The following is a 17,660-nucleotide window of genomic DNA, read 5'->3' on the forward strand; positions in this document are numbered from 1 at the left end:
GTTCGCGCGTTCGTGAGTAATTGTCACCAGGCTGTCCGTCTTTCTCAGTTCTCTGCTGACAAGGTTGGGTTGACATGCGGTGTCCCGGAGTGTTCCTCTCTTTCCCACCTCCTTTTCAACTTGTATCTTACCCCCCTTTTCGGTCTTTGCGAGGAAGTAATATCACTGCATTCAATTATGCAGATGACATTCAACTGATCCTCGATATCGACCCCTCGGACTAATCCGTCCACAACTTCCAGTCTACTCTGTGTTATATCAGCGATTGGATGGGGGCAAATCATTTGAAACTCAACCCCGATAAGACCGAATTGGTTCTTATCGGGGTTGCCTCCAACCCGTGGAGTCCTAATTTTTGGCCTACTCGTCTAGGTCTCCCCCCCCCCGTCCTGCAGACTCTGCTAAAAGCCTTGGGGTGGTCATCTGTAAAGACCTTTCGATGAAACCCCAGATTAACACGGTGGTTTCCTCTACTTTTTTTCACTTACGTAAAATCCGCAAGATATCCCGATTCCTCACTACAGAGGCTCTCACCCTGGCTTTATTGGCCCTGGTAATTTCCAGGTTAGATTATGCCAACTCCCTTTATGTTGGCATACCTGCCTACCAGTTAAATCGATTGCAGCAGGTTCAGAACCAGGCAGCATGATTGATTTTTAAACAGCCCAGGCACCAGCATGTTTGTCCACTGTTAAAAACCCTTTATTGGCTCCCTGTAGCCGAACGCTGTAACTTCAAAATAGGCTGCACTATCTTTAAAGCGCTGGCCGGCCTCAGCCCAGCCTTCATCTCTTCTCTACCACTATGCCCCCTCCCATAACCTCCGATCCTCCCATCTTGCCTTACTTAAAACATCCACCTTCAAGCGCAAGAAACACGGAGGGCTCAGATTCTCGCTTCTTGCCCCTTCTTTTTGGAACGCACTCCCTTTAGAGTTTAGGCTCACCACCTCTTACCCTCACTTCAGGTCTCTCCTGAAAACCTACTTGTTCTGTAAAGCACATTACTAGTTCTTCCTTCTGCCCCCGTCCTCCCCGTTCTCGCCTCTCCCTATCTGTCTCCATTTTGCCCATAGCGCCAAGAAACCGTAGGGTGTAAATGCGCTCTATAAGAATTTTTACATAACCACGGTTGAGGAGCAGCTTGCGGCCTCATACGACGGTACATACTCACCTTGTGGCTGCCTTTTGAGTCATAAGATACTCAGAGCGCCAGTGGTGCCCCTGGGGTCTAGAGCCTCGAGCCGCATAACAACATATTTGGAATCTACTTAGTGAATCTTTTCCTCATTTACATACTTGTCTTTGGACTGCCTCTCCTCGTATCATCGCATACATCATGGCATATAAGAAAATCTGCACTTTCCAGTAGATCAAGTGAAGTAGCCACTACAAATTGCGCTCAGGTAAAGAAAGAACTTTGGGTACTCCAAGAAAACGTGTCCGAAAAAATCAAGCTCCTAAAGTGCTAAAAAAGCTAGAGCTAAATCTCAAACAAAGGGGGTGAATCAGACCTTAATTTCACCAATAGCTAAGATGTTTGAAAGTTCTACAAAAATCCACCAAAAATTTGAGAGATCCAACAACAGCACTCATGTCAATGTAACTAGAACCAGAACTAAAAACTCTACAAACCCCAATCAAGCCAACAAACAAGTTGAATGAGAATTTAGTTTTACTTGACGACGTAGATTGGGTTTCGGACCAAATTAAAGATCAGCATGGAAACGTTTGTGAAGGTCAAAGTACTGTGCATACAGAAGATACAGATTTTTTACAGCCAGTAAATCCTCTGAATCAAATAATTTCACAAGAAACTAAATATAGAGTGTCGGACAAGACATGGATGGATGTAATAACAAAGGAATGTAATCAAAGTGACAATATCAAGAATACATACAATGGAGGAGTTCCTCTCCTACTAGAAGTTATAGTTGATGTTCGGAAAAAAAAGGACGTAGTAATCAATGAACATCCATTGGATACTACAGCACCTCATCGAAAGGTCAAGGAGGAGGCTAAAACCGACCATATAAAAAGTCCTTATTGAACCAATTAACTTGGAAAATTGACTAATTGGGCAAATATAGGTTGGCGGAGAAAATGCAACAGTACAAAGATATGAAACCCGAGAACAATTAGAACAGGCTGCTGCTAACCAATTAAAAAAATCAGTTGGAATAAATAATCTTTTAGGAAGCAATGAGCAACTTGTATCTGCAAATGAACTTGCCACAAACAAATCCAGTGTTTTAACGCCAAAATATGTATCAGAAATTACTGATAAAGAAGGTGGTCAAGATGACAGATATATTCCCTCAAGTTTTAACGAAATATACATGGACACGTGGGACTTATTCTACCAAACATCAGTATTGACTCTTGAAGCGCTATCAGCACAATCAAATAAAATGGATATTCAAATAGACATACTGGGCGTTATGGCCAATGGGGTTGCCGGGATTGAAAATACATTGGCTGAGCTGAATAATCTCAAAATAAGGGCACAAAGGGAAGTTGCGCCAAGCTATATCGAGTGCACATGTGCTCCCATAATTAACAAACTAGTAACCATTCCTGAGGTTGTGACCACAATCTTGGAGGATGTGAAAGATATTGTCTGCATAAGGAAAAAGGATTATTGTAAGGAGGATGGTCAGCATCCTAATACACGGGAACTTACACTAGCAGACAAAGGGGAGCAACTGGAAAAAATGGATACCAAGGATGCTAATATATCAAGCACGGCAACACAAACAAATAGAAACTAAGACAGAGATAACATAAAAGGTAATAAAATATTGTTGCATTCCCCACAAGAATTGAATAAAGAAGGCGTAAATGATGACGACACAGTATCCTTTGAAATAACAAAAAGACTGAAAAAAAAGCTACGTAAAGCAAGAAATAAGGCAAAAAAGGAAAGTTTGTTGCAAATTGATATTAAATTGGAGACATCAAAAAAAGAAAGAGGAACAACAATAAATACCAAAACTGATTTATTGCCTAACCCAATTGAAGTAGGAGGAAGGCTAAGGGAAAAATCAATGGATAGTAATCCTACTGGGATGAAACCTTCAAATGCCAAAATAATTAGTGATGGAAAAGAAAAATATTATGATATTTTTGCTAAGGCAATGAACCCTTGATGCAATCAAAAATTGGCAAGATTAAATACAAGGACATTAGCTGAATGCTCCAACCTAACACCGTATATTCCCGAAGTCGAATTAGAATGCCTCGCAAAATTACATAGGTCCAACAACCTGGAACCTAACAGAGCAAGACCAAAAAATTTCACCCACCCAAGTTAGGATTACAAACCAAAAAGAAGATATTTTTGCGAGAAACAAACTGGGGGCTGACAGAGCAAAGACCACTTCATGAAAAATGAAAGAAATTACAGATGAATCGATGTATATAAAAACCAGAGATACTCTAGTAATTGAGAAAAGTGAACAGAACAGGCTGATTACCTATGAGGAATACGGATCATCTGAGGGGAAAAAATTGAAACAAGGTTCTTAAAAAATAAGCCTGCTCAAATTATTTTTAAGCCACTTTATGAAACAAGAGGAACACACAATATCCTAAATAGAGAAAATATTCTCAGACTAATGAAAACTATACCATTACTTGAAAAGATAACATCCAAGGATATTGAATGTGTAGGTTTCCAGCCTGATCCCGTAAGAAGACTTCCATTAACATTGGTAACAGTAGCCACCGGGCCCATAGCGGAATTTATTTTGAAAGAGTGCGGAATCTTCCATAGTTGGGGGATACTAATCAGACCACCGATTCCAAAGGTCTACCTAACACCGTTCTTAACTAAAGGAAGCCCCTCAAAACAATCACACCCTGAAAAAATTACCACTGTTTATTCCATATTAAAAAATCCCCTGGGCAAAACAAACCTTGAAGAAAAAAAAGGGTCCAAAATATTAAAAAGAGAAAACATAAATGGAGTGAATGTAAAATGGATCATGACAGCTTTACACGGTAATAAGACGCATTGACAAACTTCATCACAGGCAATACAACAGGAACAGAACACGGTCACCCCTATAATAAAGATTTGCTCATGGAATATAAATGGGATTTGTAAAAAGCTAATTGACGCTCAAATACATGGATTACCAAAATAATAGTCAAATAGTACTATTGCAGGAAACTTCTGTAACGGACCCATTCATGGTAAAATACTACAAGGGATACTTCAAACCTGCAATTAAATATCAGAAATTTGGTTGTCCTTGTGGTGGGCTAGCAATATTTGTACTGATTGATCTAGAACTAAATCACGACCAAATACAGATGAATAATTCAAATCTGCTTGTGGTAAAGCTTCAATATAAAGCTTGTAAAAACAGAACATACAAAACTCTAATTTTAGTCAACATATATATATACCTCCAAAACAGACCTCCAAGAAAGAGATCTGTGCTGCTCTTAATAATTTTCTTCTGGAGCAAATGTTGGAAGAGCCCTTAGCTGATTACAGCGTAACAGGGGATTTTAATAGAAACTTACTAATACCCTTTGCTCAGGATGATTTTGTTTAGTAACAAAATCAACAATGGGAAATCCCGGAACCAACAATGGAACCTAGAACAACTAATAAACAAAATTAGAATGGAGAGAAATGTTGTAATGGATATGGAAGCGCTGGGACTCAGAATATTGAACGGTAGATTCTCATTGGACAGTCCACCTGCTTGCTCATTCCATTCATGTATTAGTAATTCACGCATTGATTAAACATTTACATCACAGTGTACTTTCAACAAAGTGACAACATACCGTTTGAATAAAGTCCCGAACAGTGCTCATAGTCAACAAATTACTGCGAAAAAGCTTTCCTGTCCAAAATTCCAAAAGTATCAAACAATGCAAGGCCAGACCTGTACCATCAATTACAGGAAACTTATATGGAAACCCCATAATGCGGAGGAGATCATGGCAAACGCGAAACGTCTAGTTGAAGAATGTTTTAAAGAAACAATGATGAGAACAGTAACGGACCAAAGGGAAACATTTACAGAGAAGATAGTGAGTGATAAGGAAAAAACATCTAGGGCTAAAAAAAGAAAAACTGCCCAGAATGAATCAAGTGAACCTAACATCTACCTCCAGTACACTGTAAGAAAACTTAGACGTACGAGAAATAGACTTGGGAAACAGTTAATTAAGTCTCCATCTAATGAGGAAATATGGGTACTATTAAAAAATATAAATTACAATCTGAGGAAATTAATATGGAATGAAAAAATCAAAGCCAGGCAAGATCTGAGGGCAAAAATCTTCCACGCAAGTACTTTAACAAACTCACGGGAGTTCTGGAAATTAATTAACGGTCTAGCTAGACCAAACAAACAGGCTGTAGGTTCTGTTTATCTGAAGAAGAATGGGTTATGTTTCTTTTAAAACATTTAAACCCAGAAACCTCAACATATAATCAATGTACGAATCAGGATAAGACGATAAAAGTTGACCTGGAAGGCGACTGTGAAATTTATATAACTAACTCACAGGTGGCCAAGTTGATAAGGAAACAGAAGGACGGGGCCCCGGTCCCAACGGTATTCCGTTTGCATTATACAAGGAAGCACCAGATTTTTGGTCTACCTACCTGACCAATCTCTTTAATGAGGTGGTTCGGAGTGGAGTAATTCCAAAATCGTGTAAAGGATCACTAATAACATCAATTTTTAAGAAAGGAAATTGGCAAATGCCGGAAAACTACCAGCTAATTACCTTGCAAGATACGGATGCAAAATTGTTTGCTGGGAATCGGGATTCTATTGGTGATTCTAACTGATTGAGTAAAAGAGAACCAGATATTGCCCCCGAACCAAACAGGCTGTATTAAAAGCCTTGGAACATCTACAAATATACTAACATTATCGGTATTAATTGATAAGTCAATATTAGTAAAACAACCTTTATACCTGTGTTTCGTAGATTTTAAGTCTGCTTTTGACTGTGTTGACAGAGAGCTTTTGTGGGCTAAATGTAAAAAAAACAAGGAATTCAGTTTGCTTTGCTAAAAATGATCAGGCTACTGCATTCAGAAACCTGCTTTATGGTGAGGATCGGTGACGGAAGCATGCTAACCAATGAAATTCCCACAACAAGTGATCTTAAACAAGGGTGCGTTTTGGCCCCCTTACTTTTTAATGTATTTTTAGCTGATCTCCCTACTATGTTGAACGAAATCAATGCACACGCTCCAAGGTTAGCATACAAACAGATATCCAATTTGTTGTATGCTGATGACGTCATACTCTTAAGTCACACCAAAATTGGAATACAAAGATTAATTGATAGCATTTTTAAATATTCACGAACAAATGGTATGGTATGGTATGGTAATAAATGAAGCAAAGACCAAAGTAATGGTTATTACAAAACATGTGCGACTTAAATCTCAACATAAATGGTTTTTGGAACACAAAGAACTGGAACAAGTTGCTATTTACAAATACCTTGGTGTTATTTTTAACGATAATGGAAACTTCCTGCCACAAAAACAGGATATTACAAGGAAAGCAAACACCCATGTTGCGGCATTTAGAATCATTCAGAAACCCATAGGGGAACTGTCTTTTCACCCTTTCCTAAAAATAATCGCTGCAAAATTACTTCCTACTTGACATATGGTAGTGAGGCAATCAATGGATAAGATGCAGAGATCATTAACACTGCTGTCGCTAAAGCATATAGAAGTTTATTCTCCCTGCCAAAGAATGCCTCTCAAGCTCAGGTCCGCCTGGAATTTGGGCTAAATAATCAACTATATGCAAGGTAAGGTCAAATACTGAAGGTTTGAAACAGAATAAAAAATGATCAGGATAACCAAATGTCTCGTATACCGTGGCAAGAAGTAAAAAACAACAGAGATGTATATGTCTGCTCCTTCTTAAATAGGTCAATAGAAGAATTTGGTATAACATCGATTTGGAATAACGCTATTACACGGGACAGCTTCAAAAAAACAATAAATAAACTTACCAACCACCTTTCCTTGATAAAAGACAAAGATTTGTTAGTAGAAAGAAACCATGCATGACCAATCGTAAACGGATTCAAAGTGAAAAAGGTGCTAAAATATCTAGAAACATCGTGTTCCAAGAAAAATAAAGATATTTATCAAAGCTAGATTTGGTTGTTTGCCAGGACTATGTCACTTACCACCATGGAAGAGATCAGAAGAAGAAAATCTATGCAGGCTTTGTAAATTAGGACCAGAAAACATTATTCATTTACTGTGTCTCTGCCTGGATTTGGAAAGTGAAAGAAAAACTACACTTAAGAGACTGTTTAATATATGTGGTGTAAGGACATGTAGGCAAGCCCTGATTGCATGCTTAAACCCTGAGGGCTTAGAAATGAATTCAGCATTTGTGAAATTTGTACGTGCTGTAGAAAAGAAGTTGAAGGCTTTTATTTGAGTTACTTATCAATTGAGCTAACATGGACAAAATATAATCAAGTCTTTGCACCCAATGCTAAACAATCAATTGTTTTATAATCTAACGTGTAGGATATATAAGAAAATTACTGGTTATAAACTGGAATGAAGGATTGCTTTATAATATTAATAACTTGTTGATATTTTAGCTTTTTTTGTAAGATTGTAATTAATCAAACAAATAAACTTGAAACATGTGTTATTGTACCCCAAATTCGATATTCCGGGCTGTCTATATTTTGTTAATTCGATATTCGGGGTTGTCTCTATTTTTAATTCGATATTCTGGGCAGTCTATATTTTGGATTCGATATTTAGGGTGTTCACCATCAGTAACTGAGGATCAAATAGTTCCATATTTGGCAGATATCAATCTCCGTTGCCTCACAGATGAAGGTAGAGCCCTACTTGGTTTTGATATTAGCAAAGAAGAAATTGCTATAGCCATCACCAAACTGCCTTATCACAAATCTCCAGGAGAAGGTGGTTTCGATGCGGAATTTTATAAATGGACTGGGAGAGGCACCGTTGATACTTTATTTACTGCCTTTCAAGAGGTGGTTCCAACGTAGTCACTTGGTCCTATTTCTAACAGAGCGTTGATTGCAGTTATTCCCAAGCTCTGTAAAGACCCACTAGCCTGTAGTAGTTACCGACCTATCTCCCTCGTAAACAGTGATGTAAAGATTTTAGCTAGTATTTTAGCAGCATGTTTACGTAAAGTGATTCCTTTTCTCATACACCACTCACAGGTTGGTTCTGTCCCAGGCCGTTCTTCTAGGAACCATCTCCGTACCCTGGCTCATACTTTGTGGTCTGCAAATAAGATGACAGAAGATGCTTTGGCTCTCTCATTGGATGCAGAAAAAGCATTTGACTGCATTGACTGAAAATATCTTTTTGCAGCCATGAAACGTTTTGGCCTAGGTGACCAATTTATCTCTAAAGTTCGTCTTTTATATGATACTCCGACAGCCCAAGTCCATTGTGGTGGATTTTTATCCGATCCCTTTGCCATTAAGCGAGGTACCCAACAAGGTTGCCTTCTTTCCCACCTTTTATTCTTACTAGCAATTGAGCCTCTTGCTCCATTCGGAATTCATCTCATGTGCAAGGTATACATATAGCAGGAGGCAATTCTAAATTATACTTGTATTCTGATGATATTCTGTTCACGTTAAAAGATCTCCCTCACTCTCTGCCCACTTTAGTTAAGATCATTGATGGCTTTATGGCTCATTCTGGTTACAACATGAACTGGGATAAAAGTGTGGCTCTGCTGATTTCTCCTGACACCACTAAAGCATCAACTGATGGTTTCCGCTTTTGATGGAAATCATCCCAATTAAAATATTTGGGAGTCTTGGTTAATAAAGATTTATCAAATATGGTCACAGAAAACATCACACCCCTTATAACACAAATGGAAACTGACTTTGCAAAATGGTCTCTTTTGGGTTTCTCTATGTGGGGAAGGGTGCCAGCAGTGAGGATGGCTACCTTACCTCGCATTAGCTATATACTTGGTATGCTCTTTCTGCTTGTTCCCTTGTCTACACTTCGCAGAGTGGATGCCCGAATTCGATCTTTTGATAGGGATCAACAAAGCCTCGTCTAGCTGATTCTTAATTATTGGCTCATCGATCTTATGGTGGTTTGGGATTACCATCCTTAGAACATTATTCTTTAGCTTTAAAACTTTCACTACTAGTTTACTTACTTCTGGGTACAACAGATCCTCCACAGTGGTTCACAGCAGAACATTCTATACTTAATCGTAGTGATGGTGGAGAAGTGTGGCTCAATGGTTAGAGCGGCAGACCCTGATGCAGAGGTCTAGCCCGGGACCAGGGTTCAATTCCCCGCCTCGCGGGTCTTGGGCTCAAAATTCCATGGACCTGATCATTCTCGCCTCGGTGCCTATTCCAATCATGGAGTCCCACTCTGCAACTCTGGGCAATAGCTTGCTTAATTTCCACAACGGCCCCCACAACGCTAAGGATGCCTGGCCTCCACCTTGGGGGTGCCCAGGGGTGGACACCTCACAGGGAAAGCTAGGATGGGTTCCACAGCGGTATTCGTACAAGCGCCTTGAGACCCTTGCGGGTGAGTAGTGCGCTATACAAGTATCAATTTACATTTACATTTATGGTCTAGATTTCCTTTATGGACTCCGTCTTCCTCGTTCCTCCCCCCCGCATCCAATAATACAAGCTACTTATCAAACATGGCAACAATTACACCTTAAAGCCCCACTCTGGGGTACTGAAAGTATTCGTATAAGTGGTAGTGCACTCCAATGGTCTAGTTGGAAATCAAGAGGAATACACAAAATTGATCAACTTATCCTAAATGGAGAACTAAAATCCTTTGATTCACTTAGTGAAGAGTTTGGTCTCACGCCACATCAGCTCACACATTACTTACAACTGCAGCGCTGTCTCAAACGATGTCTTGATTCTTCTCCCTGGTCTCTGAATTCTTCACCCATCTTAGACTACCTTCTTACTTGGGGTCTACATAAAGGGGTATTTTTAGGCCTGTGTGGTGTCTTGATTCACCACCTATATTCACAACCACTTCTTGAAGCTGTTGAAGAGAAATGGCAAGACCGTCCACACATCATTCTTGAAGACGGTGAATGGTCAGATATGATAGAAACCCTAGATAAGGGTACCTGAGAGGCTCGTTTGAAGTTCTGCCTTTTTAAGACCCTACAAGATTGGCATTGGACACCTCTAAAATTACAAAGAGCAGGACTTCTACCTAACTCTAAATGTTTGAGGTGTACTGGAGTTAATTGTGAATTTCCCCAAATATTTTGTGACAGTCCTTCCATGGAAAATGTTTGGGCATATGTTGGGAACAAACTAAAGGATTTGATCCCCTCTCTCCACACTCCTCTTATCCCTTCTATTATTTTATTACATGATTTTAGAAGTCTTCTTACTATTACACACCTGCAACGTCGTCTTTTACATACTGCACTCTCCACAGCTAAAAACTCTATCAAGAAACATTGGAAATCCTCTAGCAGAAAGAATTGGATGGTAGCAATGATTCAAACTCCTTCTCATGAATGTATTATTTATAGATTACAGGATTAAGAGGAAATTATCAGTAAATTTGGGCTCCCTTTCTTCACACTACTTGAATTATTTTCTTTCCACTCCTATCATACGATATAACCTTACATTCTAATACTTCTTTAATTCATAGATATTCATTTACATATATTTATACTTTATTTTTTATCTAATTTTTGTGTATTCATTTATGTTCTCTCTATTACCTTTTCCTTTTTCTACGCTACAAAACTTCTATTACTTATTTTCTAATATATATTCCAAAATTATTTTCATACTTTTCTCTATAATTTTATGTAACTTATCTATTACTTATTGTTTATTATTATATATGATGTATTGTTACTTTGTATGAACACAAGTTATTTTAGAATATTGTATTCATATTCTTTTTCTCACTAAATAAATATGAAACAAAAATAAAACATAGACATGGGACACAAATGTATGTGATTCACACATGGATGGGATTCTTCATCCTTTACTGGCTTTTTTTGCGCATTGACAAAGATCTCGCATAGATGGCATAACTTGGGACGGTAATTCATCCCAAGGAAAATTGTTGTTTTTTTATATTTTGTTAAAACTTAATTCCCCCTATATCGGAAAATATACATAATAATAATAATAATAATAATAATAATAATAATTTTGTATTATATTATTTATTTTGTCTAGTGGACGAAACGTGTTGGCTGGTTATAAGAACAATTACAGGAAGCATAAATAAAAGAACATTACTGGATTGTGCAGGAGTTATTATTACTCGCTTGCTAACAGCAGTTGTGTTTATCGATTGTTTATGTGTGATGCAACCTTGGCCTTTAAGTTTTATGATCCAGCGCTTGTGTGAATAAACATATGGAAGAAAGTATCCCCTGCTGTGCATTATAAGGATATTGCAAGTCACCAAGGAGTTCTATGACCACATAGAGGAAGGAGGCTGGAGGCTGAGCTCCTTTATAAGGTTATGGAACTCCAAGGTGACTTACACTACTATCCTTATCATGTATAGCAGGAGGAAATGTATTCCTTATAATAATACATAACCACACCATCATCTTTCCCACAAACCATTTAAATTCTTGGTGTGTATCTCCTTTAAGTGATAGAGAGAGCATGTTTGCAAAGTTGAAGAATCAAAATAGAATCTCTAGTGCAAAATTAAACATCAAAAAGCTGTTAGATATTTGTTGCAAAAACATATTAGAAGTAATTTAACATGTTATTTTTAAAGCAAAAGTGTGGTGATGTGCTTTGTAAATAAACCGCTGACCCAGTGTGGCTAATTAACAGCTCTTTATTAAATTACATAAGTCCCTGAAGAGCGCCGAGCCAGCGCTCCGTTTCCCCGGCTGCCGCGCTTCCTAATGCGCTGCGCGCGCAGTCACTCAAAATGGCCGCCGCACGTCACGTAGCTACGTGACGTGCATAGACTAGAGCGCGCCACTACATATCTCCCTTTTTTCCAAACAGTACAAGAGTCACTTACAGTTCAAATGTCCATTTCAAAATCTTGAAACCTTGCTGGTCTCACCACAGGTCTTCCGCTCCTGGTCACCTGGGTCGAGCCCCCCGGGGACCTTTGACTCGGCACCTCATCGCTTCTTTCCTCTCTCTGTCCAGCCATGTTCTCCTCTATGCTCCTTCTTCCCTCTCTTGGTTCGTCTCTACCACTTCCTTCTCCACGTTGCTCGCCATTTCCTTGCTCCTCTTCTGCATTCGGCTCTTCTCCATCGTCCCACTCAGCTCCATGTTGATTCCATTGTAGAACTTTGTTACACCTGGCCATGCGATCTTGGGACCACACGTTGCCGTCACTCAGCAAGGCCGCACGATCGTACACCTCCTTTACTTGCATGGGCCTGCTGTATTTGCTGTCTCCCTTCTTCTGTAACGTTGCCAACTTTACTCTTACCCACTCATCCTTTTCCAACCTTGTCCCCTTTACATTCCTCCGTTTGTTGTAGTGGTTGGTGTATATGGATTGTGCTTTTTCTAGGTTAGCACGTACCACCGCCGGGGACCATTCGCTGGTGATAACTTTCTCCTTCCAAATCCGATTGTCATGGGTGAATGGTTCTCGCCCCCTCAGGATCTGAAATGGACTGTATCCTGTTCCAGTTGGCGTAATCCTGTAAGCCCATACCATGTTCTCTATGGCTTTCTCCCAATCTTTATTGCAGGAAATCGCTGCTTGTACGGCGCCCATCACCACTCGGTTAAACCGTTCCACCAAGCCGTTCCCTGCGGGATGGTAGATCGCTGTGTGTTTAATGGCTATGCCGTTCCTTTGCATGAAGTTGTTCCACTTTTCTGACGTGAATTGGGGGCCATTATCGCTCAAGATGGATTTGGGTATGCCCTCCCTCACGAAAGTGTCCGACAGAAATTTCAGGATGTTCTCCGTGTCCATGGCCTCATCCACTTTCAACTCAGGCCATTTGGAGTATCTATCCATGAGGACACATACATACTTCTGAGTGCCCTGGCTATCAAGGATGGGTCCCAATATGTCTATAGACAATTCTTCCCATGGGTTCTGCGGGGTCTCGAACTGTCCAAGCGCGGGGCGCAGGGGCTTGAGTGATTTGTCCGCTCCCTGGCATTGTGGGCATTCTCTGACATGCCTCTCCGCTCTTATGTCCATGCCTGGCCACCAGTAATTTTGTTTGGCCCTTAACTTCAGTTTCCCAATGCCTAGATGGCCCTCATGTAGCATGTCCAGTAACTGGGTTACGAGTTTCCTGGGAGGGATTACCTTGTCCCCTCTGTATGTGAACACTCCTCTGTCCCCCACTGACAATTCTTCTCTGACTTCATAGTAGGGTTTGACATCTTCACTCACGTGCCTCTTGTCCGGCCACCCCGTAACAATGTACTTCTTCACTTCCTCCAACACACTGTCCTCCTTATATTCTTCAACCCACTCTTGGTAGTCGATGACTTTGCCTTGATCCCCCACCAGAGCCACCAGTTCTCTTTGGTCCGTGGGGTCTTCTTCTCCAGGCTCCATTGCTGCTGCCCTGCTCAGATAGTCAGCCACTCGGTTGCGATTTCCTGGGAGGTACTCCACGTCATATCTGAATTCGAGTAGTTTTAGGGACATCTTCGAAATCCTGGGCGTAGCATTGGCATGCCCACTCGATGTTAGCACTTTTACTAATGGCTTATGATCTGTCCTGAGCAGAAATCTGGTGCCCCATAGGAACTGCCGAAATCTCGCTGTGGCCCACACTACCGCCAGCATCTCCTTTTCGATGACGCTGTACTTGCTTTCAGTGGCCGTCAGTGCCCTGGATGCAAAACTGATCGTCTCCATCTGACCTTGTCCACGTTCTTGCATGAGCACAGCTCCCAGGCCTTTGTCGCTGGCATCGGTTGTGAGGACAGTAACGCCCTGTGGGTCATATCCTTTCAGTGGCACTGCTCCCGTGACGTCTCTCTTAATGGTATCAAACTCCTGTTGTGCCTCTGGTGTCCATTCAAAACTGGTGTTTTCTCTAGTCAGCATCCTCATATTGTGCGTTTTGGAGGCAAAGTGAACCACAAACTTACTGTAATACTCCGCCATGCCCAAAAACGACCTGACTTCCTCCTTGTTGGTGGGGGGGCGGAGCTTCAGCAATTGCCTTTACGTTGTCTGCCTTAGGTGTAATGCCATGCACCCCTATCTCGTGACCTAGGTAAGTCACCGATTCTAGTCCCAAGCGGCATTTGGTCCATTCTGCCGTGAGGCCTTTGCTTTCCAGGGTCTTCAACACTCTCCCTAGTTTCTGATCGTGGTCCATTCTATCTCGCCCCATTATCAGAATGTCGTCCTGGAAATACTGGATGCCAGTTAAGTTCTTAAACAGTTGGTGCATTAATCTTTGGAATACCGCAGCCGCCGAGGCCAGTCCGAACGGCATGCGGCAGAACTGGTAGCATCCGAAAGGGGTGATGAAAGACGTGAGTTTCCTGCTGTCTGGGTGCAATACTACTTGGTGGTACGCAGAGGTCAAATCGATGGTGGAGTACCATTTGACTCCTCTGGTCTTTGCTAGCATTTCGTCGATCCTTGGGAGGGGAAATTTCTCGACGACAATGTTCTTATTTAGCTCTCTTAGGTCGACGCAGAGCCTGACCTTTCCATTCGGCTTCATGACTACCACCAAGGGTGCGAGCCACTCTGCGCAGGTGATGGGCTCAATTATCCCCTTACTCTCCAATTCTTGAAGTTCTTTTTGGACTGCCTCTCTTACCGCTATGGGTATATTCCTCACTTTGTGGGCAACCGGAACGGCGTCCTCCTTGAGCACGATCTTATGTTGGAATCTTTCAAGCTTTCCCACCGTGCCTCCGAACACTCTTGGGTACTCCTCTTTCCATTTTGCGAGCTTGGGCCATGTGTCTGGTTCTGTGAGCAAAATCTGTTCTTTGCCTCCCGGGTCTAATTTGATTCCCAGGTCGCCCTGGTCCAGCCACCCTAAGACGGACGGTCCTCTCTCTGAGATGTACAGCTTGCATAACGCTGATCTGCCTCTGAACTCAAACTTCAAGAGTCTATATCCCACCATTGGGATACGATCGCCATTATATGTGACTGGTCGGATGTCCAATCTCTCCAGCTCCGGTCCAATCTTTGGTCTGAAAGTTTCCTCCCACACTGCTCTTTGTATTATCGTGTAGGGAGAACCTGTATCTGCTACTACACTGATGGTTACTCCTCCCATCTTCATTTCCAACACGGGTTTAGTCGTCCTTTTCCCTTCTATACTCAGGACCTGGTCGTATATGCATAGCACGGTGATGACCTCTTCCTCTTCCGTCTCTTCCTGGTTCTCTTCTTCCTGGTCTACGTATTTCACCACGCCCTTGGACATTTTCTTCCGGCACACTTTCTCGTAATGGCCGATGATGCCACAGTGCAGACACTTGGCCCTGAACGCTGGGCATCTTCTGTCGTGTGCCTCATGGGACCAGCTTCCGCACCTGTAGCACGTTTTCCTGTTGCCACTTCCTTCCTGTTTCTTTTGCAATCCAGAGTTGCCCTGCCATTTGTTGGAACCCTTCGACGTAGCACCTCTGTACCTCTGATCCTTGCGGGGTCCCTCTTCCTGTATCCTGTTTACAATGGCTGCGGTTGGCGGTTCTTTCTTGGTTGCGTCAGCGCACCTCCGTGCGAGTTCAGCCCTCTTGACAATGACCATTACGTCCTTGAGTGTGGTATCCCCACTTGCCCATAGCTTGTCCTGGACATTCGTGCTGGAGGTGTGCATAACTATTTGGTCTTTGATAAACTCTTCCTCCCACAGGCCATACCTGCACGTGGCCGCCAGTTTCTTCAGGGCCGCTACATATTCCTCAATCGACTCTCCGGCGCGTTGTTTCCTCTGCTGGAAGTTGAATCTATCAACCGATACACATACCGTGGGCCGATAGTGTTCATTCAGATCGTCGATCGCATGGGCGTACACATCATCGTCCGAGCCATCTCTCGGTTTGGGTACCAGGCTTTTGTATATTCTAAGTCCTTCTGGCCCTAGATTGAGTAATAATATACGTTTTTTTCTGTTGGGTTTGAAAGTCTCTTCATTCTCGTCCTCTAGGACCTCTATGAAGTTGTTTATGTATTCGCGCCAGTCCTCCCACTTCATCAGTGGTTCTCCTGGCTTCGGGAGGAACTGGACTGGTGCAATAGCGTATCCCGCTGGAGCGCTCATTTTCTCCTCCTTGGCCGTCGTCGTTCTGTTTCCTTTCCCTGTGGGGCTCCCTGGGGTGTTATCCGTCTCTTCTTTCTTGGTCTGCACTAGGGGACCTTCAACGTCAGCCCCCTCACCCTCCTTTATGGTAGCCAGGTCTGATCTCTCCGTGGATAGCGTGGGCCGGCTGCGACGCGCTGTCTGGCTACTATGGGGTCTCTCTGCTACTTTCTTTTGGTGTGGCAGGTAATGGCTCTGCCGCGCTCTTCAGGGTACAGTACCTCCTGTGGTGGTCGCAGTCCTGGTGGTTCCCCAGTAGCGCTGCACCGGTTTGCTGTTCAGCTGTCTGGTCCCACTTCAGCCTGGGTGACACAGGTTGCCTGGGGTTCTGCTGGCCCCTCGTGCCTGTGTGGATGGGGTTCTGCTGTATCTCCCTTGCCACGTGGTGGGTGTGTTGCCCTTCGTTTTTTTTCTTCTTTTTTTTTTTGAAGATCTGGTCGAATCCCGACCTCGTCGCCACTGTGGTGATGTGCTTTGTAAATAAACCGCTGACCCAGTGTGGCTAATTAACAGCTCTTTATTAAATTACATAAGTCCCTGAAGAGCGCCGAGCCAGCGCTCCGTTTCCCCGGCTGCCGCGCTTCCTAATGCGCTGCGCGCGCAGTCACTCAAAATGGCCGCCGCACGTCACGTAGCTACGTGACGTGCATAGACTAGAGCGCGCCACTACAAAAAGGAACAGTAGAAACCTGATTGTCATTGTACAACTATAAAAACGGAGCAAAAGAAAGAAAAGCAACTTTCGTTTTTTTAAATGTTTTTTTAAAAAACCTTCTGTCATTATGCTGTGTAATCTGACCTGCCTTTCTCCTTGGCTGCTGGCCCTGGCGGCAGGCATAGTGACATCAGAACCGAACTGTAATAAGTTGTTACAATTGAGTTGTGGCGTAACTTTTTTGTTTATCGGATAAAAAAATAATTGGAGAAGGTTTTTACAGGGATTGCAGCATCTCACGTGTTAGAGTATATTAATACATTTAAGTGTGTGGAAGTTGCTTCTGGCGGATCTTTCACAATGCGTTAAATTCCGAGCAAGTGATATAAATATGCATTTGCGACTTTATACTTTTCCCCATACCAGTCAGATGTGTTTAATATGTGATCGTGTATTTTTTGCAAAGATGCGATGTCACCTGCCTCTGGTTGGAAGGCCCGGCCTCATGCTCGCACTCCCTCTTCTTCAACCTCGTGGGGCTTTCCAAAATTCTTAAGGAAAAAAAAAGCAGCAGCGTGTGTCAGGAGAACAGAGCCAGTCGGCAAGGCATCACTGCATCTTCCTTTGAAATCCAAGTTTCTGTTGTAGGCGGGCCGCTCCCTCTGTGACAGGGTGACCTTTGTTGTGGGGCGGGCAGTTCTA

The sequence above is a fragment of the Lissotriton helveticus genome, chromosome 5_1, assembly GCF_964261635.1.
Source record: "Lissotriton helveticus chromosome 5_1, aLisHel1.1, whole genome shotgun sequence".
Lineage (NCBI taxonomy): Eukaryota > Metazoa > Chordata > Amphibia > Caudata > Salamandridae > Lissotriton > Lissotriton helveticus.